The sequence below is a fragment of the Rhinatrema bivittatum genome, chromosome 4, assembly GCF_901001135.1.
Source record: "Rhinatrema bivittatum chromosome 4, aRhiBiv1.1, whole genome shotgun sequence".
NCBI classification, from domain to species: Eukaryota; Metazoa; Chordata; class Amphibia; order Gymnophiona; family Rhinatrematidae; genus Rhinatrema; species Rhinatrema bivittatum.
In genome coordinates, this window is record NC_042618.1 from 233,166,835 (window position 1) to 233,193,070 (window position 26,236).

Sequence of the window (26,236 nt, forward strand, 5' to 3'; positions counted from 1 at the left end):
AAAACCCTCCCGACCCTGATCAGAACCCACAGGCTGGGCTAGTCTGTTTTTACTGACTGGGCCTGGAAAAACAACCAAAAAACTTCTCTACACCTCTGCACTCTCTGAAAACCTAAAAGGACTGTCTCCCAAGCTCAGTTTGGAGAGCTCCTAAATAGAGGAACGGCCACTCTAGGCTCCACAAGAGGAGGACAGCTGCACCCGAATGGTACCTCTCACTATGCTAACCCTTTCTCTATAGCTTAATTTTAGGGTTCACCTAGGTCTTATTAGTGGCGGGACTGTGGTCCCTGTCACATATCAACCTAATAAACGAAGGTTGACCGACATGCCGCAAATGCGCAGTAGAGAGCAGCTCTACCGCGCATGCGAGCACGTCGGTCACAGTGTGCCTCTTAAAAATAAAAATGGTGCTGTAGGAGCGGCGGCAGCGGCGGCCCGAAGACCCGGAGCGGCAGGAGCGGTGGCCCGAAGACACGGAGCGGCGGCGGCGGCCCGAAGATCCGGAGCGGCGGGAGCGGCGGCGGCACCGGCCCGAAGACCCGGAGCGGCAGGAGCGGCGGCGGCCCGAAGAGCCGGAGCGGCGGGAGCGGCGGCGGCCCGAAGAGCGGCGGCACCGGCCCGAAGCGGCAGGAGCTGCGGCCCGAAGACCCAGAGCGGCGGCCCGAAGACCCGGAGCGGCAGGAGCGGCGGCCCGAAGACCCGGAGCGGTGGGAGCGGCAGCGGCAGCCCGAGGAGCGGCGGGCGGCACCGGCCCGAAGACCTGGGCAGGAGCGGCGGCGGCGGCCCGAAGACCCGAGCGGCGGCGGCATGCGCGCGAGGGAGGGACAGACGGATGGAAGGAAGGAAGTCTGTCCCTCCCTCGCGCGCATGCCGCCGCCGCTCCGGGTCTTCGGGCTGCCGCTCCGGGTCTTCGGGCCGCTCCGGGTCTTCAGGCCGGTGCCGCTCCCGCCGCTCCGGGTCTTCGGGCCGCCGCTCCTGCCGCTCCGGGTCTTCGGGCCGCCGCTCTGGGTCTTCGGCGGAGATCGACTGAGGGGAGGAAGGAGGGAGGGAGAGGGGAGGAGTGACTGAGGGGAGGAGGGAGGGGGGAGAGAGGAGTGACTCAGGGGAGGGGGGGGAGAGAGGAGTGACTCAGGGGAGGAGTGACTCAGGGGAGGGGGGAGGGAGGAGTGACTCAGGGGAGGAGGGAGGGAGGGGGGAGAGAGGAGTGACTGACTGAGGGGGGGGAGAGAGGAGTGACAGGGGAGGGGGGAGTGACTGAGGGGAGGAGGGAGGGGGGGAGAGAGAGGAGTGACTGAGGGGAGAGGGGAGAGAGTGGGGGAGGTGGGAGGGAGAATGAGGGGGAAGGAAATGATCCAGAAAAAATGTTAATGTAGCCCGTTTTAACGGGCTTAACGGCTTGTTAATTTATATTGTAAGATGAGATGAAAATCAAGATTCTCCCTGCTATTCTCTTCTCTAGGTATCATGTACTGCATGGTCCAAACAAAGTGGATCTTCAAAATCAAAATTAATTAACAGAAAGTTAATTGATCTACATTGCCATGTTTAGGAAACAACTGTGACCACCTGGAATGCAAATACTCTGAAATAATCAGCAAAAAACAATCAATAAAAATATGTGCCAAGCTGTAGTTCTTCATATTCCACTAACAAAAATGACCAACCGGTCAGAGCAAAGGGCTTTCGTTTAACATCTATTTGCTTAGAATAAGGCCTGTGAAAGAAGTAAAAGATTATAGAAAGGTATCATGTTTTTAAATTAATATAGAGAAAACTGAATCTTTAAGTATTGGTATGCTAAATTCAGTACCAGTGGTTTTAAACAGAATTTTCTATTTGTATGAGATAAGGAGTATAAACAGTACTTAGGTGTCAAAATATTAGCAGTGAGGATGAAGCTCTTCCAATTCAGTTACCCTCTTTTAATAATTGTTAAACATCTTGATAAGTGTGTGGGCTATGATATTTTCTGGCTAGGTAGAATAATTAGTATTACTATGTATATATTATCTTGGATTCAATATTTGTTCTAGGTATTACCTATTGATATTCCAAATAAAAACAATTATTTTGAAAGGGAAATTTTCCACTTTATTTGGAAGAGAAGACCACTAAAAGTGGCTAAATCAGTCGTATATGGAGTTAAAGGTCAAGGAGGTGGGGAGTGGCAGTTTCCATCTTTAAATCATACTTCAAACAGCACAACTACCAAGGCAACGTTGGAACGGCATGCTGAGCACGGAGACCGGAGGAAGTCCTATACAATCCTTCTACTCTGTCTCTGACTTTTTTTTTTTTTAAACTTACCTAAGCTCAGCCCTTCCCAGCTGAGTACAGAGATTGTCTCCAGTTTTGGGGGGAAAGGACATCTGTCATCACTGCAGCGCTCTGCTTCCTGCACCTACTTGCCTTTAAGCTGTACAATCAGCTAAGTCCACACTGGCTGAAAAACCAGCTACTGGACCAAGGCATGCATCTGAGGGGCCACGGAAATCACCTCAGGAATTCTCAACTGGAGGAGGGACCATTTGGTATCACTGCAGGAGAGCGGGGCTTTTACTTTTCTTTACAAAATTCTCCTTCTAAAATCAGAAGCAATCCCCAGTAGGGAGATGCACATCCACCATCTGCTGGAGACGGAGAATACTGGCAGGCTGATGTCACTGCAGGACTATATATACTGTGACATTGCTTGCTCCATCTCCATCTGCTGGCAGAGGTGCATGACCCACTGGTCCTGAGTCCATCTGTCTACATTCTAGGAAACTTTCCCCACAGGTTTCCAGGGAATTGAATTTAAGAGGTAGAAGGAGAAGGGCTTGGATAGATTTAACCAACTTGTTAAGGATCACCAAATCTGAGGTGGATCAGGAAACTTTTCAATGGCCTTTGCCACCCTAATATAGCAATAGGTAGGATTGGCATGTTTGTTAAATAAGGGAAGCTGAAAGTGTTATTAGGGAAAAACAAGGGGTTCATTCCAAAGTTATATCGTATTCTTAGACAGAAGCCTAAGCACATCCTGCTCTGGTAATGTGATCTCCAAATTTTAGTAACAGAAGGCCAACGGGATGGTATTAGGGAAAGAATCTGTAGAACATTTATTTTTGCATTACTCATGAAGAATAGCTGTATAAACTATACTACAGATGTTACTTGATGCCTCATAAATAAATAAAATATTTCCAGGGATGAAAAGCAATTGTTGGAGAGGCTGTGGGAACCGAGGCACAACGATCCACATTTGGAAGGATTGTCCTAAGGTAAATGTTTTCTGGGTAGAGGTTTTAAAATATTATCCTCCAAATAATGAATATAAAATTGCCTTGAGACCCAATGATCTTTTTATTGGAACCACCAATAAGGGGGTCTTTATAAGGGAAAGGATTTTCTGATTACTCAATGTTTGGTGGGCATCTAGGTATAAAATAGCCAAAGCCTGGGGGAAAAAAAAAGGCTTCACCCCAGGAAATTTGCACTGGGATATAGAATGTTAATATGATGGAAAAAAAAATCACCATTATTCATCAGGAAAAGATACTCCCACAATTCAACTTGATATAGGAACTGGAAAGAATATGGATTATTCCAAATCTGGCCAGTAACAAAGTTCTATACAGTACTAACAGCTAAAGATTTGAATCGCCTGCCTCATTCCATGGAATCCTGTTTGATTAAGAGTGCATGGGAAAAACAGGGGAGAGCTGGGGGTGGGAGAGAAGGGGGAAAAATAAGCATAGAAGGGCAATGTTCATACTACCCACATAGCCGCAAAGTCTGCTGGTCCTTTTTACCCCCAGGCTTTGCACCAGATTTCAAGGTAAATACATGCTGGTATTTATACTTTGAGAACCGACCAAGACAAAAATTCCCCACAGAGATTTCCATGTGCTTTTTTTTTTTCATGTGGGTACTTTTTCCTAGCCAAAACTATGCACGCAGTTTTCTCCCCCATCCTAACCCCTCTGCAATGTGGATAGAAGTACATGGATTGTGGAATTACATACATACTTCTGCTTGTGTATAATCTAAACAGAAACCTCCTGCTGTGTGGTTGAGGCCGATGGGGTGTTAAAAGTTGCTGTGTTGCAAGGCCTCTAGATGGAACCTTACAAGCAGGTCGATACAGTAACGTTGAGTTAAAGATTCCCGGTCTGTAACGTGCTGGGAGCGCACAATACAGACGAGTAAGGCCATCCAGCGATACAGTCTCCAGTTTCACGCGTCCTTAGCGCTTCCTAAACCCTTTCCTAAACCCTTTCCGCACCCAGCATGTAAATGAACGAAAAAGCTGTATAATGAAGGAATTAGCTATTCCCCTGCGATACTGTAACGGGCGCTGATATTATCTCCTCCGTAACCCGCTGTTCTGCTGCGGCCTTAACCTGCTAGTTTACCGCCTCCCCCTAGTAGGAGTTAGTGTAGTGTAGTGTAGTGTAAAAACATTGCTTACCCGCCCTGGTCCCGTCCGGTCTCCTGCAGCCCCGTCCGGTCCCCTCCTCCCGAAGCAAAAAAAAACAAAATGAAAAAGTAGCAAGGCTCGGGCCTGCTATGGTAAGTGTAAAAAGTGTAAAAAGTGTTAAAAACAAAAAACCTGTGTGTTATATAAAAAAATAAAACAATTTTAAATACCTGTCGGAGGGCCGTGGGTCCAGGCGGCCGGTGGGCGGCGGGCAGCCATCAGCGGCATCCGGTAGTCCCTTCTCCCTTCCTCCCTCCCTCCCCTGCCTGGATGAGCGCCAAAATCGCACGGGCAGGTCGGCAGCGGGGGGGGGGGGCGGCAGCAGGATCCGGGAGCGGCGGGTAGGCAGCAGCGGGGTCCGGGGTGGCAGCGGCAGCGGGGTCCGGGGGGGCAGCGAGATCCGGGGAGCGAGTAGCGGCAGCGTGTTCGATCGGGCAGGCAGGTAGGTGGCAAAATAAAGATGGCCGTCTGCACGGGAAAATCGTGCAATTGGCCGCTGAAGACGTGACGTCACGACGTTTGGCGTCACGGGGTGTGACGTCACGTCTTCAGCGGCCAATTGCACGATTTTCCCGTGCAGGCGGCCATCTTTATTTTGCCACCTACCTGCCTGCCCGATCGAACATGCTGCTGCTACTCGCTCCCCGGATCTCGCTGCCACCCATGGATCCTGCTGCCGCTGCCCCCCCCGGACCCCGCTGCTGCCTACCCGCCGCTCCCGGATCCTGCTGCCGCCCCCCCGCTGCCGACCCGCCCGTGCGATTTTGGCGCTCATCCAGGCAGGGGAGGGAGGGAGGAAGGGAGAAGGGACTACCGGATGCCGCTGATGGCTGCCCGCCGCCCACCGGCCGCCTGGACCCACGGCCCTCCGACAGGTATTTAAAATTGTTTTATTTTTTTATATAACACACAGGTTTTTTGTTTTTTACACTTTTTTACACTTCCTGGTGCCTGTCATTTCAAATGTCATTTGAAATGACAGGTACCAGCGCACCCAGGTTACTGTATAGGCGCTGTTACAGCGCCTATACAGTAAAATGGGTTGCGCGGGCATAACCCTTCCCTAACGCTTCACAGCCGCGGCATGCATTTGCATGCGATTAGAGGAGAGTATCGGGGAGTTAGTGAAGACAACTGTGCGTGTGGGGAGGAAGGGTGCGCCTGACACTGCCGCACTGTTTTTACCGCGGCCTTACAGGATCGAGCCGAAGGTTGGCTGTTTGATGCCTTCTTCCCTACTGGGTCTCCCTGCACAAGAATTGGGTCCATAACTCACCCAGCAAAGTCTCCCAAGGGCAGGGAGGGAAAGCAGGAGGACATTTAGGATAGTCGCCTTGAGGGAGGAGGTTACCTTGGAAACGAACAATTACTGATAAACAAGTTTGACAAGTTTATTTTTACCAAAAAGAAAATCTTGTAGTAAACAAGACAAGTATTCAAGTTCTGAAGCATGCATCTTTGGAATAATACTTCCAAAAAGCTTTTGTTAATCATAGTCAAGTAAATAACAATTAGAAATTGTAAATACTTTCCAAATTTTTCTTTTCTGGTAGTAGTGCAAAAGTAATATGAACAATTCTATTCTCTTGCCTTCTGATGGATTCAACTCCGAGTCAGATAAGTATTATTTTTATTCTTTGCGTGTTCGTCTTCACTTTACTTTGTTTAACCTTCAGATCTGTATCATAAGAAATGAAGGCTCTGAGGGTACTTTTTCTCTTTCTCCAGGTTCTTCTAAAAACAGAGTCCCTCTTATAGTAAGCATCTTTTTTTCCCTTTTGTGTTTTGTTTTTACTGCCTACTTTCTGTGTTATCTGACCCTTTGTGTTACTTTCCTATTGAGCTCAATTAGATTCTGCTAGCTTGCTAGTCTGGCCAGACCTAAGGTGTGATTTCCTTTTGTAGGTGTATGCACACATTTATCTGGGATCCAAGCTCACTCCATTGTGATGCAATCTGTGATGCGCTGGTCTCTGGCACAGTATCTGTCTCCTCCAGCCAATGGGTCCTGAGGTTGCTGGCGTCCAGTCCTCCATCAGTGTACTTACTACTTAACTATACCAAATCAAAAAAAGACTACCTCCCTGGGACCAAGTTATCTTCCGCAAGCTAAAAGTCTTTCTGCTGCGGGTGTCCGACGGCTTGGTGAAACTGTTTTATCTTACTCAGGGTTGTCCAACTCCAGTCCTCGAGAGCCACAAACTAGTCTGGTTTTTAGGATATCTCTAATGAACATACATGAGACAGATCTGCATACAGTTGAGGCAGTGCATGCAAATTTATCTCATGCATATTCATTAGAGTTACTTTGAAAATCAGATCGGTTTGCGGCCCTCAAGGACTGGAGTTAGACACCTATGATCTAACTAAAAAAAAAAAATGATAATCAGGAAGTCCCTGTCTTTAATTTCAGGGAACAGCAGTTACTGTACACACAAAACAAAATCCCACTCCCCTCTAATTAGAACAGGCAAAACCAATTACTGCATTCCTGTTCAATTGCTTCTACTATTAACTACTCTGTCCCTTCTTTTTACCTTCAGGGCACAGGAATCTCTGTGATCTGGAACCAAATTTTATTTTTCCTTTCTTTCTCTCTTTCTTTCAAATCTCCCAGGTACACAGGAGCTCAGTAACAGCAGGGTTACTGGTTTCTGGCTGTTCCCCTTACAGTGCAGGCTAGCTTTGCTGCAAATACATTTTGGGCTTGGCAGAGCTGACCACCAGCAGTCCTGTCCTCTGCTAAAACCTTCTGCCCTCTACTAATTCCTTATGTGGAAAATCTCTTTCGTTCAGAGCAAATCCTTGCTCCACTGATGTCACTATAAAGTAGTGCCACTTATAAAAATCTTTACTTTCCTTGGAACTGCCACTCTCAGCCTTCCTGGTGACAGGGCAGAGGTGTCAGCCACTTCTATCTAATTTTCCTTACATTTTAAAAATAGCTGCATTGTCTCAAATCAAGTTCTAGGGGCTAGTCACCTTACTTTTTAGTGCTCCTTCGCTAGGCAAATGATTCAAACGCTCAAGCAAGTTACAGGTTGGATTACAATACAGGTGCTCCTTTTCAAAACTGTAAAGAGTTGTAAAGTAAAAGGACAATGATAAGGTGATGGTGGTGATATGTTTGGAGAGAGCTGAAAAAGTAGAGGGAGACAAACAGCACAATATGCAGCTACAGAAAATCTGTCTGGTAATAGGTGAGGAAACCGCTAACAAGTCTCTTTAGGGTTCTATGTACTCAAGAGTTGTCACAAGGCAGAAGAGTGACTGCCCTGAGCGCCATGCATGCAAATAAACAAAACCTAAAATAAAATGCAAATGGCTTCTTTAATGCTTGATGTACTATCCACTATTAATACCTACCAGGCTTAATGCAGTCCACCTAACTTTTGCAGTCTTAGTATGTTGTATTAACTTGGGCCTTCCAGACTCAAACTCCCCCACCATTTCCCTGAAAATGACTCACCATCCACCCCTTCCTCCACCCCCAAAAGTGATTAGGCCTTTGGGCCCACCATCCACCACTCAAAATCAACTCACCCCCAAAACCAGATTCTTAATCCTTCACTGGCAGAAATGGCTGTAGTGCCAAAATCAAAATAGCACCTCAAACATCAATGCCAAAGTTCATGCTTTAATGTTCAGGTTGGTATCCTAGGGATGGTATTTTGACCTTGGCATTGCTGATGAAGGGAAGTAAATTAGCTTTGGTATTTGGGTCAGTATGTTAGAGGTACCACTTAATTTTGGTGCTACTGTTGGCTAGAGGGAACCTGGCTCCTTCTTACTTATGAAGATGAAGAATCCGTTTTCAGTGGTGAGTTGGGGGAAAGAGAGGGTGGTTGTGGGTGTGGTGACTCGTCACTTTTGGTTAGGGGCAATGGAAGGCCCAGAGACTAAGTAACCAATCCACTTTTGGAAGGGCAGAGAGCTGGGTCCAGAATCCTGGTCATTTGGTAGGAGATAGGGGTAGGACTTGAACGTATTCAGGGCAGTTTTAACATGGCTTAGTAAGTAGACCCATTTGTATGTGTTTAAAAGCAATTGATTATTTTGATTTCATATGTTTCTAGGTAGTTCCCTTTTAGTATTTTGATTCAAGGCTGAATTTAGGCATAAGCAACATAGGCACATGCCTAAGGCACCAGATTCTGAAGTTACCTAAAAATTGGGACTCTCTCTGTGAATTCAGGGGGTGAAACTCTCTTAGCCCTGGTCCTCTGCCTATGGACTCCATAATCTTAAATTCGACCCTTTCCTGATTGTAAGGTCATTGATGTTAAGGTCTGATCAGGAAAAGAGTTCTCCCACAGAACTGTCACCTTGCTCTACTCCAGGGATGGCGAACTCCAGTCCTCGAGGGCCGCAAACAGGCCAGGTTTTCAGGATATCCACAATGACTATGCATGAGAAAGATCTGCATGCACTGCCTCCACTAGATGCAAATCTTATCTACAATGAGCATGCATGAGAAAGATTTGCATCCAGTGGAGGCAGTGCATGCAGATCTTTCTCATGCATAGTCATTGTGGATATCCTGAAAACCTGGCCTGTTTGCGGCCCTCGAGGACTAGAGTTCGCCATCCCTGGAGTAGAGCAAGGTGACAGTTCTGTGGGAGAACTCTTTTCCTGATCAGACCTTAACATCAATGACCTTACAATCAGGAAAGGGTCGGATTTTGTTTGCGGCCCTCGAGGATTGGAGTTCGCCATCCCTGCTCTACTCTGTGACATGATTTCTTTTGCCCATGAAGGGTTTATTCTTGTCTTTAACTTCTGACTCATTAAAGGAAAGGACACCAGCAGAACAATCTGTTTTGAAAGTAATCCCACAGTGGAGAAAACTGTTGCGACCGTCGCTGCCTGACGTCTCCACTCCGCCCTCCTTACCTCTTTGGCGACTCCCTCCTGGGTTGATGGAAGTTTGACTGCCGCGGCATCATCTTGCTGACCTCCTCCGGCGTTCCCGGACCGGCTAGACGCTGCCTTCCACCATGTTCTCCTGAGGCCTAAGGGCACACGTGCCAGCAGTGGCGCAAACCTCAGGGGCGTCCCCCCTGAGATGACATCATCATCTTCGGATATTTAAAGGTCTTTCATTTCACTAACTAATCGAGTTAGCAAAGGGATTCATACCTAGCTGCCTCCAGGTATTGCTGCGGATGGGATTCGCTCTCCGCATACCTTGCTACTCTGCCTCCTCGGACTTTACCAGGGGTACCCGCTCCTCGGTGGCCTTGCTCTCTCTTTCACTTTTCAGGTCGCAGTCTGGAACCGGTATTCGCTCCTCAAGGGCCCATGTTCCCGGACCTGCTACTGAATACAACTTCTGCCAGGAAGTCTCCGCTGCCTACAACACCAGTGAGTTACCATCTCTCTCTCAGAGCTTTCCCTGGAACCAGGTACTCGCTCCTCAAGGGCCTACTTCATTCCAGCTCCTGGGCTATTCTAAGAGACTACAGTGTGAGTGTCAACATCAAGGTTCTGTTCCTGAACTCTGCATACTCTGCCTACTCACTATCTCAGTTTCTCTACAGCTCAGCCTTTCTGGGATCACTGGTCCAGTGCCTGAGGGACTACAGCCCAGCCGGGCTCTTCCAGCTCACTACTGTCACCTCTGGTGGTTCTCAAGAACTGTTTAATAAAAGAACTTGTGTCTGTGTCTCCCAATTCTGAGCCTGACCCCCCTCGGGATCTTTCCCCGTGGGCGTGGCCATCTGCCACCGGCCCAAGGATCCACCCACAACCATCACGAATAATAACAAAAACTAGTTTTATCTGGGGCAAAACAACTATCCAGTCAGGCTGTATTCATGTGCATCAAGAAAAGCAACAGAAGTTTATTAATGATGCAATCAAATTAAAACTATGTTCCATTTTCCAGATTTTATATATCTTAATTTACAATCCATCTGATACTGAGCTATTTTGTTCAGTGATTACGGATGTCATATGTTTGAAACAAATGGATAAAACGTGACAAATGAGACCATTTTCATCTCAAGTTATTGCATCCGAAATAAATGGATGGTGCCTCTGAAAATTTTGGATAAGTTCTTGGAGGAGAAGTCCATTAACGGCTATTAACCAAGTTTACTTAGGGAATAGCCACTGCTATTAATTGCATCAGTAGCATGGGATCTTCTTAGTGTTTGGATAATTGCCAGGTTCTTGTGGTCTGGTTTGGCCTCTGTTGGAAACAGGATGCTGGGCTTGATGGACCCTTGGTCTGACCCAGCATGGCAATTTCTTATGTTCTTATCATTTCATTCATTTTCAAATACATTAAAGTCTATGGGGCAAGCAAAAATGCATGTTGTTTTCTCTTCAAGCCAGATAGAATGGAACCAGAATGGGAAAGGACAAGGAAAGAGTAGGAACAAAGTGGAGCACTTTTTCATCCAGACTACCCCAGTATGACATCCTCATTTTTTTTAACCTGAAACGTAAAGAAAAACTTAACTTTGAGCAGTCACCATTTTGTTCAGAGACCTTTCTCTGTTGGATTTCAGAAGAGAGGAGAGAGGTTCTGAAGCTCTTTGTCAGAGTGAAAGCAAAAGTTTATAAAAAGATCTATATATGAGAAAGCAAGGTGGGTTGTTTCCTGCTGTTACTGTGTTACACATAGAAGACAGTGTAATCTCTCCATTGACTGTTATAGGGTTAGGAGTGCTTCAGATAGAGTATCTGCAGCACATAGTAGAGAGAGTTCTGTGTGTCTCTGACAAGCAGAGCTGAAATAGCCATGACACGTGGGTGATGTCATCCGACGGCACCAAACACATTCTTCTCTCTTAGCTCATAGAGCTTTTGCTCTACTGAGCATGAGCAGGCGTTCTTGTACAGGTGTTGCCTCATGAGCCCCTCAATCTTTTTTTGTCTGAGCATCAACACAGATGTGTAACCTACTCCCCTAACTTTCTAATAGTCTTTCAGTGATATCGCTTGGTATCTTCAGTTTTCTAACTTTTTTTATATTACTATGTTGCTTTGCTGCCTTGGCAGCCCTCCAAACAGCATTATTCATTGCTATTAAAAAAAAAAAAATCTTCACAGAAAATGTCCAGCACTAGGAAGCCCACCATCAGTGGCTTCAAGGATTGTGTGTGTGATAGGCTTCGAGAGTTGTGTGTGGTAAGATTATGTCCATCAGTCTATTATTGACAGCCATGTCATTTGTTATCAGGGCATAGGACCTGACTAAGACCAATCTAACAGTTATCACTGCAGTTGGATGTCTCCATTCTCTCAGGAGCTCAGAGCTTGGAAGATGGAGGAACTGTATAATTCTCTCAGAAGAGCCGCAGCTGTTCATCCTCCCAGAGTGGAGCTTAGCCACCTGGGCACTGAGGAGCTCCTTGAACAGATTCTCCCCACCCCCTCATTGGAGCAGGCCTGAGGTCTGCTACTGAATATAACTTCTGCCAGGAATTCACTGCTGCCTACAACACCAGTGAGTTACCATCTCTCTCTCAGAGCTTTCCCTGGAACCAGGTACTCGCTCCTCGAGGGCCTACTTCATTCCAGCTCCTGGGCTGTTCCAAGAGACTATTGTGTGAGTGTTACCATCAAGGTTTATTTAATTAATTTATTTATTTTAGAGTTTTTTTTATACCGAGGTATAGCTAGCTGCCTTCACTCCGGTTTACATATATAACAACCTATTACATTTAACAGTAACTGAACCAGAAAAACTACTTATTACAATCGACATCAACATTTATAACAGGGTATATCTGTGATCAAACCATGTAAATGAGGTTCTGTTCCTGAACTCTGCATACTCTGCCTACTCACTATCTCAGTTTCTCTACAGCTCAGCCATCCTGGGATCGTTGTTCCAGTGCCTGAGGTACTACAGCCCAGCCGGGCTCTTCCAGCTCACTACTGCCACCTCTGGTGGTTCTCTAAAACAGTTTAATAAAAGAACTTGTGTGTGTCTGTCTCCCAACTCTGAGCCTGACCAGTGGTCCCTCTCGAGATCTTCCCCCGTGGGCGTGGTCATCTGCCACCGGCCCAAGGATCCACCCACAATTATCACAAATAATAACACTAAGATTGTTTTGATATAATTGGAGCATGGTATGCTGAAGCTGGAAGTGTCAGGTCCCAGGGGTTGTAGTTTGAACAAACAGACTTATGCAGGATTTATAAAACCTGAGTGGAATTGGTGGAGCCTGGGGTGCTGCAGCTGGATGAGTCAGGCCACAGTGCTCATGGTTGGGGCAAGATAGGTTTATGCAGGATACGTTAAGCTTGAGTGGATATGGTGGACCAATGCAGGGGCAGCTCAAAGGTTTAGGCCCTCGAGGAGCGAGTTCCTGGTTCCAGGGAAATTATGGGAAATATTCACAAGACAAAATCATCCCAGCCTAAAAAGAGGTTTCCTCTCAGCTTTCGTTAGGAAAGCTGCAAAGAGCAAGTTTGTGCCCTAAGGATGGTGCAATAATAGAGCTAAGCAGTTGTATGGATGGGCTGTAATTTTTTTTTTCTTCCTTCATGTTTCTAATAATAATTAAAAAAATAAAAAGAACCCACCAAGTTTCCTCTAAGTCTTTCGGTGCCGGGATAGGGGAGGGGACAGATACCGCCTCAGCAAGCAGCTTTCCCCTGTCCTCAACCCATGTGGTATGCACCCTCCACCCCCACCCCCTTTTAGCCCATTTTCTAGCACGGGTGGTGCAAGGGCTGCTCGGCATTGCCCTCATTAAAGCTGCCGCTCACTCACCCCTTTCTGTTCACGCGGGAGGGTAATGGCCGGGCGGTTGCTAAGGATGTCTTGCAACCAGGGCATGCTAGCATGCCCCAGACCCGCCCGCCTTGATTTTGTGGGTATTGAGCAGCATCCCCCGTCTCTCGCGATGGCGTGGGATGGGCTGCAAAAGCTGCCACTCTCTGTAGAATCGTTGCCAGACACCGGGCATCAAGCTGGCTAGTGGAGGAAGAAGCTTTCCGACCACATGTGGGAAAATGCATACTCTCACTCAGGGGAAGATTGCAGGAAAAGATCAGCCTGGGAGATTTTTTTTAAAACTGGTCCACAGGATATCTTGCTGATTCTCTTGTGCGTTTTCCTTGCAACATGTGTTTCAAAGTTCCCAAAAGTGACCCTTCATAGGAACATCATGTGACTGGAGCCTGGCAGAATTGAGTCAAAAAATCTCCAACATTAATTTCACATTTTCCTAAATAGTTAAGTAGTAGAGCACACCCTAGACCAGGGGTGAGCAAACAGAGCTGTGTGCCCTCTTCCATCCATGTAATTGGCTGCCATCTGCCCCAAGTCTAGTTATAACTCTCATAATTATATCTTGGATTCCTGGTTTGGTATTAAAGTCTCTTGTCAACCAATCAGCTCTTGAAGCAGTTCTCAAGTAATGTGACTACCACACTGCCAGCCAGTGTCAGACACACACAAAGTCTCTCAGACACAAACACCCACACCTTCTTTCAGATACCCACTTTGTGTCCAAGAGAGGTTGTGTGTGGATGTCTCTCTCTCTCTCTGACACAAAGACAGTCACACACACACTCTCACTCTATGTATGGGTATGTCATAGAGAATGTGTGTATGGGTGTCTTTCTGTGTCACAGAGAATGAGACATGCACTCTCTCTCTCTGACACACACACATTCCATCATTGTGCTGCTGCTCATATGCTCACACAATTAGTGTCCCCACTCCAGTACTAGTACTGCCCCAGCCTGCAGCAGTCCTCTCCATTTCCCATTCCTGCCCCTTTTTGGCACCCCCCACTTCAGGAGACCCACAGTTAGCTAACCCTTTCAGGAGGAACATCCAGATTACAGAAGCTTCTCCATCACTACACAGGCACTTCTTGGCTCACCCCATCCCTTTTTTCTGACTGTAGCTTGTCTCCACTTCTCCACAAACCTCCTCCCCCCTCATACACACACACATTCCAGTGTATTCCCATTGGCTGAGTGCTCCAGAGTCTGCTGCTCTTATGGTTCCCCAGGCTTTGCACTGCCTACTTCTCTAAAGGAGGGGTGAGGAGGGGAGACCAGACTAATCTATAGTTCCTCTAGGGTTTAAAAAGAAAAATGAAGCCCTGGCCGAGACTGGAGAGACCCAAAGTAGCACAGCTCCAATACCCTACTTTCCCATGTGGGTTCAGTGCAGCCAGAACTGGTGCAAGGGTATTAGGCGTCTTAAGTAAAGCTTACAGCCTTGTATCCCCCCCCCCCCCCCAACCCCTCCCCCTCCTCACACACAATTAAAAATTATTCATTATAATAGTTTTTACATTAGAAAGTACAGTCTTATCAGGTAAAAGTATCACTAACAGCTTGTACATTATAGTTACATGCAGTGCTGTGATGCCAACCAGAAAACCCTGCAAAATAAATAAAGAGACATACGGATCCCATATTGTATTAAGTCTATTGTAATATATGGTGGATATGGGTTCAGCTCCAGAAAGCCTTGGGTAAACTTAATTACAATCAAAATGTAGTAAAACTCCAATACCAAAACAGTAATAACAGCCAGCAGTCGAACAGTGACAACTCTACCTATGAAAAGGCAATGCTACAAATATTAGACCAGGCCCTAAAACACCAGAACAAGCTAAGCTGCTATAGATCCCTGCACAGAAACTACACGCTAGCAGAATACCTCACCTTTGTCACACATACAGAACACAGATCAACCCTCACCAAATACAGAATAAAGGGACCATAAAGTATAAATAGCAATGTGCAGATAAAAACCGAATTGGAAACCGCAACAAGCTAGATCCCGTATGCAGTGCAACAATGGAAAAAGAGAAACATTATCAATCCTCATAAAATATGAAGAAATATAAATCAGCAATAGTAAAGCCATACCAGTAAAAAGGATAAATATTACAAAACAGCTGATCATCTAATAATTAAACTCATATAAAACTTTTTAAAATTTCCCCAAAAACCAATAAAATATTTTAAAACAGCAGACACATCAGATTAATAAAAATTAAACAATTCCCCCTTTCTATACTTTCCAGTCACCTTGAGATTGTTCTAGATTAGTGGGGGTGAGGGAGTACACTGTATTAGAGCATTCTACCATTCTTTGCTTTTTGTGTGTGTGTGTGTGCGCACTCACCATGCATTGCACTAGTCAGCAAAGCAAAATACTTAAACAGAACTATAGTGCATTCTTTCTCTATGTTGTTCGTTACAAACATTTTTGTCCATCATTTCAATCCCAGTAAGCAGGCACTGCAGCTGATAAAATTCCATCATGTCAGGAAAACGTACTAGAGGCCATGGCGAGCCTGCAGTTGTTGGTAGGGGATTTGTTTGCAAGACAGTATTGATTCCCCCAACCAAAATAGAGGGATTTTTTTCAAATCCAAAATGTCAGCAGGAGAGGCAGGCATGTCAAACTGCAAGAAATTAAAATTTGGGAAGGATATACCAGCATCAACTGTGTCTCTACTAGGCCCTGTTGTGTCAGAGGAGAGGGAAAGGGCAGGCACTAGCAACTGCAGGGTACCAGTGCCTTTGGAAGCAGAAGTAGAAGTGCTAAAATTTAAAGCAGCGCAATCTATTAGTGCAGCAGGGGCCGTAAAAGCAGTTTTGTCATCCTTTCTCTGAATCAGGGTGTGAAGAATCTCCTTTTAAAGGATTTCCTGAGGTAGAGATGGGAGAGGCGTTAGCTGAAGACTGTATTAGGAGGATTAGTCAGTACGGTGTTAGCCTCCACTTCACTGATAGAGGAGAGAGGCAGGAGCTGATGTTGGTGAGGGAGAGCAGGCCACACTAATGGTGCAGGAACAGAGGATGAGTGAATCCTCTGCCTCAGCTTCTCAGGCTCCATCTGTCTCCACCGCCACTTCAGTGCCAGCATCATCCACCCCCAAGCATGCAGACAGAGTCAAGGGATCAAGAAAGAAATATGTGATCTGGAGCCATTTTCAAATGAGGGAGGACCCACGTTTTGCGCATTGCAACTATTGCGCAAAGGACATCAGCCATGGGAGGGAACAGGCCCATTTAAATAATTCTGGGATGGAGCATCACCTGAAGAAGCAGCATCCCCTTCAAGATGCACCTGGGGATGGTAGTAACAGTAGGCAGGGGGCCCCTTCTGCAAGCCAAAAGCAAAGGAGATGGCAGCTCAAATCTCAGTGCCATGCTATCCCGCAGCGACCATCAAGGCAGATGTGCTGGCATATTGGTCCCATATGTACAGCATTTGGCCAGATCTAGCAAGAGTGGCTCAGCGCTATCTCTGTTGCCCACCAACGAATGTCCTCAACAAAAGAATGTTTTTGATGTCATCATCGCTCCAGCCTATCACCACACTTGATGGAGAAGCTAGCGTACCTGAAAATGAATCTGACTTTGCTTGGATTTCCAGATTTGCCATGCGAGTGGCAAGACGAATGAAAGGAATTTGAAGGCCCTGTAGCTACTCTGTCTGCCTGCTGTGCCTCAAATACCAGCAATGAGGCCTACATCCAGCATCTAGCAATATCCAGTGACTGACTGACTGCATCTGCCTACTGCATCCTCAACACTGCGAGTTGGGCCACACTACAACAACCACACTGCTGCTGCCTCCCAGGCCTGAGAAGCCATTCTGAGGGCCATAACAAAGCAATGATGAGTCCTGCTGTGTCCCCAACATCGCCACTTGGGCCACACATTAGCAACAACACTAAGCCCAAGAAGCCATTCCGAGGACCCCAAGACACCAGTGCTGAGTCCTGCCATGTCCCCAACACTGCCACTTTTCAACAAACACATTGCTGCTGCCTCCCAGGCCTGAGAAGCCATTCCGAGAGCCATAACATACCAATGCTGAGTCCTGTTGTGTCCCCAACACTGATAGTTGGGCCACACATATTCTGCTTCTTCCTGCCATGTCTCCAAAAACACCACTGGGGCCAATATGCACTGATCCCTTCTGCCTGCCATGCCCTGTTTACCATCACTGGGACCAATATGCACTGACATTTTCTGCCTGCCTTTCACTGTTTACCATCACTGGGGTCTGACTAATCCTGCTGCCTCTTGTCACATCCCCATAAACAACACTGAGGCCTGTCAGACCCTGCTATCTCCTGACTTGCCCCCATCAACAATACTGGGGCCGGGCACATCCTGCTGCCTCCTGACTTGCCCCCATCAACAGTACTGGGGCCTGTCACAACTGGCTGTCTACTGACTTGTTCCCATCAGCCAAACTGGGGTCTTATTCAGCTTACTTCCTCGTGACATGTCCCCTTCAACAAAACCGGGGCCTGAAAAATCCTGCTGCCTCCTGACTTGTCCCCATCAAATACACTGGGGTCTGACTCTGCTTACAACCTCCTGACATGTCGCCATCAAGAAAATTGGGGCCTGTCACACCCTGCTGCCTTCTGACTTCATGACTCCACTGAGATTCGCTGCCTCTTTTGCTCTAAATACCACCACTGAAGCCTAAGTATCCTGCATAAGCCTGTCTTGCAACAACCATGACCTACTGTGGCCTGACATTTCCAGCTGCAGCATCCCATGCTCCACCATATCCACTCAGGCCTAATGTATTCTGCATAAGCCTGTCGTGTTCCAACACTGAGCACTGTGGCGTGACACTTCCAGCTGCAGCATCCCATGGTCCAGGGGCGGTTCTATAATGAGGCAGGGTAAGGCGGCCACTTCAGACGGCAAAATTTGGAAGCGGCAAAAACTGCCCCCCCCCCAACTCCTCTAGCGGCCGCCTCATCCTGCCCACCGCACCAGTTGCGAGGAAAAAAAAAAGCGGAAGGGGCCGAGGGCGGAGAATAAAAGCGATCAAGGTGGATTGGCCTATCGGGGCTTCGGGCATGCCCCAGTGGGCCGGTCAGGGCAGTCACGTGACATTGGGGTTGATCACAGTGGCCCCATGCCCGCGGAGCCACTGTGATTAACACCCGGCCCACAGCAGTTGTTCTAGTAGAGCAGGAGCCTCCAGCGAGGCTCTCCGCTCATTTCTGAGGGTTTTTGTTTTGTTTTCTTTGCTTTTCCCAGAGACCTATGCTTCTTTTACATTATTTTTCACGGCTCTATGGGCCCGCATTTTTTTTTTTTAATTCTTGCCCCTGCAGTGTCGCTGATCGCTCTGGGACTGCTCCCCCCTCCTCTTGACTACCGCGACAGTGGAAACGCTCCCGCAGTCTTCCCTAACCCGACCTCATCTCTTTGCCAAGGGAGGCAGCCAGCAGACATCCTGCTGCTGCTTCACCATGGCTGAACACTTCTCACCGATTTCTGCCAATGGCCCCCTTATATTGAGGCTGTGGCAAAAATAACCCCACCCCCTGCATCGGGCATGCCTATCTCTTCCCACACCAGGGCCATCAGCTTATAACCCTGCCTGCATCCTGCCTGACCATCAATGCAAGTATAATTTTTTTTTACATATTCAGAGGCAGCAGGGGAGAAGAGAGAGAGAGAGAGTGGGTGTGTGCAAGAGAGCCGGCGAGTGTGCATAAGTGTTAGCTGGTGAAAGGGAGCGCATGTGTGTGTGTGTGTGTGTGTGTGTTGCAGCAGATGTAAGGGAGCATGTGTGTGTATGTATGTGACAGTGGATGTAAGGGAGCATGTGTGTGTAGGTGTCAGTGGGTGCAAGGCAGTGTGTGTGTAGGTGTCAGTAGGAGCAAGGCAGTTTGTGAAGGTGTCAATGGGTGTGAGGGAGCATGTGTGTGTAGGTGTCGTGTGCGAGGAAGTGTGTAGGGGTCAGTGGCAGCGAGAAAGCATGTATGCAGGTGTTGGGTGCAAGGGATCATGTGTGTAGGTATCAGTGAGCGTGAGGTTGTGTGTGTGTATGAGTAACTGTCAGTGGGCATGAGGGAGCGTGTGCTTGTAGGTGTCAGTGGGTGTGAGGGTGCGGATGTGTGTAGGTGTCAGTGGGTGCGAGACAGCATGTGTGTGTGTGTGTGTGTGTGTGTGTATTGGTGTCAGTGGGTGCAAGGGAGTGTGTGTACATGTAGTGTCAGTGGGTGTGAGGGAGCACATCTATCTGTGGGTGTGTGTGTAGGTGTCAGTGGATGCGAGGAAGCTATATGTGTAGGTATCACTGGGTGTGAGGGAGCGTGTGCATGTGTGTGTGTGTGTGTGTGTGTGTGTGAATGAGTCAGCATGTACAAGGGAGTGTGTGTTTGTGAATGTGTCAGCACCATCTTGTGCTCCTACCATGTGACAGGGGCCGACCGATGGCCCCTGTGACATAGTAAGGGCAAAGGCTATCGGCGCCATTTTGAATACCAGCAGCCGACGGCCCGAGTGCAGGAGAATGCTCCAGGACCCCCGCTGGACCACCAGGGACATTTGGAAAGTCTTGGGGGGGGGGGGTCAGGAGGGTGGGGGGTTGTAGTTAATTAAATTTAAAGGGTTGGGATGTTTTTGTTTTTTTTTTACTTTAATGGGAAACGAATACCATACGTAACTAATGGACGAATCGGGGTCCCCCGAAAACGGATGTAACAGATTTGGGTCCCGACGAATACGAATACAGAATTGAACGTATCCATCCCTGCTGCACCTCCCTAATTCATAGCATTGTGAATCATACAAAGAATTTTAAAATTAATACATTGTTCTACTGGAAGCCAATGTAAACCACACAGTATTGGACTAATATGGTTGAATCCAGCAGTTCCAAACAAAATCCTAGCAGCTGAATTTTGGATTATTTGTATAGTGTGGGAGGACCAAATAACTGAATTACAATAATCAATACCAGGTATTATAAAATTATATGAAATTATATGAAACTCTGAATTGTCAAGATATGGTTAGTTACCAATTGCATGAAGAAGGCAACCCTGTAGCTTTACTTTTAGGAAACAATTTAAGGCTCATCCATTTAGGCAGGCATGTTACCATGTACTAGAGCAGTGATATTCTTGATAAGTAGATGAATTGATTATAAATGCCTGAACAATGAAAGGTTATCGCAGGTTGGTATTAAGTGAATAAATCAGTTGACTTTATCTGTTATGTGAATTATTTTTGTCTTGCTTTGTTAATTAATTTTTGTCTTGCATTTTATGATTGTTTTACTTTGTAAGCTGCTTAGAACCAGGGATACATAGACCTATCCATTTTTAAAAATTAAAAAAATAAAATAAGTGATAGTAAATTTAGACAAGCGGTTTTATGTAGCCTGGTCACCCAGTAGTCCACTCTCCATGGTGGGGTCCAGATTGCTTTTTCAGCAAATGCTCCGCAGCAACCCTCAGTCTGGGTGTCCGCATGTGTCATGGCTAATTCAGCCCTGCTTGTTGACTGTGAAAGCAAGTTTGCTTACTTTAAATGGTATTCTCTTTAGACAGCAGGATGAATTAGCCATGCTAAATACCCACCCTCCTCCCTGGAGAGTTCACTACTTAGCTATACTTCGACTGAGGGGTTCATGAGGCAACGCACTTGCGGGAACTCCCGCACATGTTCAGTACAGAAAAAGCTCTAAGATCTAATAGAGAAGGGTCTGTTTGGCAGCATCAAATGACCTCACCCACATGTTTGTGTCTTTATTAATTTATTTATACAAAATTTATTATCCACCTATAACAAAATGTCATAAGAAATTGCCATGCTGGGTCAGACCAAGGGTCCATCAAGCCCAGCATCCTGTTTCTAACAGAGGCCAAACCAGGGCACAAGAACCTGGCAATTACCCAAACACCATGAAGATCCCATGCTACTGATGCAATTAATAGCAGTGGCTATTCCCTAACTAAACTTTATTAATAGCAGGTAATGGACTTCTCCTCCAAGAACTTATCCAAACCTTTTTTGAACCCAGCTACACTAACTGCACTAACCACATCCTCTGGCAACAAATTCCAGAGCTTTGTCATGACTTATTCATCCTGTTGTCTATAGGGAATCTCGTTTTTGGTAAGCAAACTTGCTTTCACTGTGCGGTGACTGACAGGCAAGCACAGTAGCCTTTGGTCTTAGTCTCTCTATGTATTAAGGAGTCAGTGTATTGTATATATGACTCTTCAATAGTGTCACTTGGTTGGTGTAAGTCTACATATCTACATATAGCCAACAAGCAGACAGCAGTGTGTGCTTTGTTTCTAACAAAAATGATTGTATCTGCTTTGGTATCTATGTGAGTCTACACTAACACTGGGTAAACACTGTAACACTAAAGACTTCTAGCTACTACTGATCTGTCTGAAATTCCATCATGACACTGGCATCAAAGGACAGACACGATAAGAGGACAGGAAAAGGAAAGGGTGTTCCTTCAGAGAAATCTAGAGCCAGCACAAGCAGCACTACTGACAGGCATAGGTCTAGGAGTCCACCAACAAAAAAAAAAAAGGAGAGATTTTTTTTTAAGATGAGAAAACCAAAAGAGACTGGACTGAGTGAGAAATTAGAAGAGCAGCTGCTCACTCTCATCTCCACTGTTGCTATGGTGCAGGGCTGGGAGAAGGCAAAGCCAGTACAGGGTAGCAGCAGCAGAGGCACAAGGTCATCAGCAGAGTAGGCGCCAAAGTTAGTATAGTGCCTCATGTTTGGTTGTGAGCAGTGTCTGAAAAGATCTTTGAAGATACTGATTCAGATGAAGAATTGTATCAGAGACCTGAAAAATTAGAGGAGGGGATTAGTGAATACCTAGTAGCTGAGGAGGGTTTGACCCAGCATGGCAATTTCTTATGTTCTAACTACTAGCATGACATCTAGTTACAGGCAGCAGAAGACAGCAAGTGATACTGCCAGGGCTAAAAGCACCCCTAGGAAGAGCAGGTAAAGAGTATGAGAGAAGCCCTTGGCCTTTTCCCGCCCAGTCACAGCAACATTTAAACATCCGAAAGGAAGAGAGGATTTCACAAAAAATCCGAGGTGTGGAGGCACTTTACAGTTTTGGAAGACCAGTGTTTTCCGGAATGCATTCACTGTCGGAAGCCATCAGGAGAGGAAAGGTACTGGGCCCTTTCTTCAAACAATGGCATTCAACGTCATTTGCAAAAATATCACCCTTTTGCATTGATTTCAGGAGAGGCTGTAAGTACTAATCTGGTGACCCTGTCTTCCACTCAAAGCAAGAGGAAGGGAACTCTGTTTCCCATGTAGACCCCTGGCCCCTTCCCCAGTGATATGGAAAACCAATAGATTCTACCCCCATTTCAATGGCAAGCCACCATAGAGCATATGTTGTAGGGGTGTGCATTTGTTTCCTACGTATTGGTAATCCGCAACGTATAGGGCCATATTTGTTGTATTCGTGGGGAAGCAAAACGTATCGCGATTCCCCATGAATACAATGAATCTTTGCCGAATTATTCGGCCGACTAAAGGAGCAAATTTAAACAAAACCCCCACCCTCCTGACCCCCCCAAGACTTACCAAAACTCCCTGGTGGTCCAACGGGGGGTCCGGGAGCCATCTCCTGCACTCATGCCCTTGGCTGCCGGTATTCAAAATGGTGCCGATAGCCTATGACCTTACTATGTCACAGGGGCTACCGGTGCCATTGGTCAGCTCCTGTCACATGGTAGGAGCAATGGATGGCTGTTAATTAAATTTAAAGGGTTGGGATGGGGCTTTTTTTTAACTTTAATGGGAAACGAATACCATACGTAACTAATGGACGAATCGGGGTCCCTCGAAAACGGATATAACGGATTTGGGTCCCAACGAATACGAATACCGAATCAAACGTATCCGTCCCTGCTGCACATCCCTAGTGGATACATGAAATGGGTCAGACATTCAAAACAAGAATAAACCTACACAGGCACAAGATAAGATATCACCAAAGAAAACAAGCTGACACATTGGTAGGGGAACTGCATCAATGAACTTATGATCAGGATACTACAAATGAACTATTCAAAAGTTTAAGACATTCAAAATTAAAATTTTCAGACACTTCAAAGCAAACCAAAAAAAAGGGCTTACTAGGAACATGAATTTATTCATCTATCACCAGACATAATCCAGCTCGGGATGTGTGCAGATATTTTTTCATTTCATTGATGGATGGGGTTTTCCTTTAAATTTTTTTTTCCATTTTGTTTTGATTTTAGTTTGTTCTGCTTTACAATAGCACACACTAACACATTGTATCACATGCTATTGTAAAATAGCACACGGTAAAAATCAAAACTTGGTCACCCAGGCTCCCTCACCCAGGACTTCTCCTGTCCCTTAGTGGACCCCCGCAGACTCCCTTTTAAGATATCTGCGATGCCAGGGTCCTGTCCTCTACCAGGGGCAGGAACAATCTCCAGTTTCTCCAGCTCCACTGGTGCTGTTTCAAAATGGCACCAGCCGACTGGAGGCTGGCAGGGTTTTTAAGTGCAGACCTGCGATAGCATGGCATGTGACCTTGGGTTTCAGTGGCCAGGAAGGGCCAGAAGGCAGGAAAAAGCCTGGACTCTGGCTTCTAGCAAAAAAACCTTTTATTATTTACAGAACAAAACTACATGGAGTCAGTAAACCTCAGCTGCTTAAACAACAGTGCAGGGTGTTAATGTATTCCCTGGAGCTTCCTCCTCCCAGTCTGAGCTCAATGCTCTTCCCGAGCCTGAGTTTTATTTCCCTCCCCAGGGAACTGCCCTCTGACCTGGTTTCTCATCTTGGGTTCCTCTTTAGACCAAGCTATTTAGCTGGACCTGGTACTTTAAAGGTGTTTTGGTGATATGGGCTACACACTCCTTCACAAGACCATACATCAAAATGGCACTAGCCTCAGGTCAGTTGTGCCATTTTGAAATGTATCACCAGTGGGGCAGAAGCAACCGGGGATCATTCCTGTTTCCACCGGGATCCCGGCATCACAGGTAAGTTAAGGGGGGTCTAGGAGGGTCCACCGAAGTGTGTAAGAAACCCTGGGAGGTAGCTATTTTTCAAAATGGAAACCAAGTTTTTAAAAAATGGCAGTACAAAACAGTACAAAAAATGAACAGCATTTTGTTTCAATTTATTTATTTTGTTTCAAATCGAAGGCATGTCCCTGATTGTCTCGGAAGTATAGTATATAAATATATGTAAATAAATTAAATACATAAATCCTACACTTCCTGTTAGTCTTTGCACTATCCTGCTAAGACATTATTCTTGCTTCCAACCCTCTTCTCCTACGACACTAGGCCAATCCTTGTTGAATGTAACTTTACCTTATTCACCTCTATTGTTTAATCTACTTTAGTTACGCTTCAGTTATTCCCCTGTTAAATGTAAACCGATCCGATATGGTTATTACTATGAAGGTCGGTATAAAAAAGTGTTAAATAAATAAATAAATAAATAAATAAATAAATCTTTTGACTTTCCATCACCCTGTAATGCAAACTGTGATTTTCTTGTATGTTTGGGTAACATCATCCCTCGTCACCCGCACTTTGACAGCCGGTGAGGGGAAGGGGGGTGGAAGAGGAATTGGATTCAGACAACAATCAACACGGGCCCTGACGTTTATGGTCTGGGGACCTGATATTAGTTTAGTTTCTTGAGTTTTATATACTGTCATATCGGGTATTCCATCATAACGGTTTACAATGTAAAAAAATAAAATACAATTACAGGTATAGCATCAATAAAACAGAATTAAAACAAATATATAACTGCCATAGTAACAAGTAAAGAAAGATTAATACAATATTTAAACAGTAAGAATAATAGAAAGATAAAAATAAAAGGTAAGTTAAAAGAAAAAAGAGAAAAATAACAAACTGCTCTCAAAAGGTAAAAGGGTTATTAAGAAGGCCGTTCTCAGTTGGGTTCTGCATAAGCACAGCTGAATAACCTTGTTTTGAACTCTGTCTTACATTTTTTTGGTATCTGATATGCAGACATAAGGGAAAAAGCACAGGACTGCTTCTACGGCCAAGCCCATAAGCAAATCACGTCAAGCAGCACTGTCTGAATTTTCAAGAAGGCTCATCACCCAGTAAGGGAGAAACATGGGGGTATCCTGCACGGCGTGACAGATACTACCATAAGGGGCTTGCTGGGCAGACTGGATGGACCATTTGGTCCTTTCCTGCCGTCATTACTATGTTACTATTTAACTTGCTCCTTTTCTTTTGACCTGATGAAAAAAGCTAATCAGAAATGCATTGTTAGCCCAATTAAAAGGCAACACCTACAACTTTATTTTAACCTTTATTTCCATGAAGGCATTATGCACGTTTCTTTGGTTTTACACGGAAAAATATATGCGCATATGATGGGACACATGATAACAGACGCATACTTCTGCTGCATTAGCACACGTTTGAAACGACTGCTACTTGTTCACGAGTTTCAAACTCATCTTCCTGCAACCCTTCTTTGTGTTTGTCATTAGAAATGTAAGCACCGCTCTGGAGTTGAACTATTCTGATGTAGCAGATTATTTTGAACAGTCAGATGGAATTCTTTTCCCCAAACCAGCTGCTTTTATATTGGTCAATGATATCACAGTTGTGGTCAAACCAAAACAACTCTTCCAACAGCCACTCTCTAAGTAAAAAAGTCTTCAACAGCCACAGGCGTCAGGGAAGCACTGCTGAGTCAGTATTAAAGTGCTTCTTCCGAGCAATAGTGCCTCCTGCTCTGCAAAACGTAATCTTACAGTAAGTAGTGGACTGAGGAGGGCAGTGATGATAACACAAATTTCCCCTACTCATTTAAATAAAAAAAAAAAAATGGACCAGTTTACAGCCTCTAATTTGGAACTCGTGATGATCACACAGATGATCACGAGGGTAAGCCAACGACTGACTGCTACCTCAACCTACCAAATACATTCCTCTCTTTCACCCATTATCAGAGCTATTTCCT

General features: G+C 45.9%; 1 protein-coding gene across 1 annotated transcript in view; it reads right to left on the reverse strand.

Annotated features, from left to right (window-relative positions):
• The window catches only part of WNT5B (Wnt family member 5B), a 278,878-nt gene that overhangs the window by 19,480 nt on the left and 233,162 nt on the right, over nucleotides 1–26,236 (reverse strand). The gene's annotated exons all lie outside the window — the stretch shown is intronic.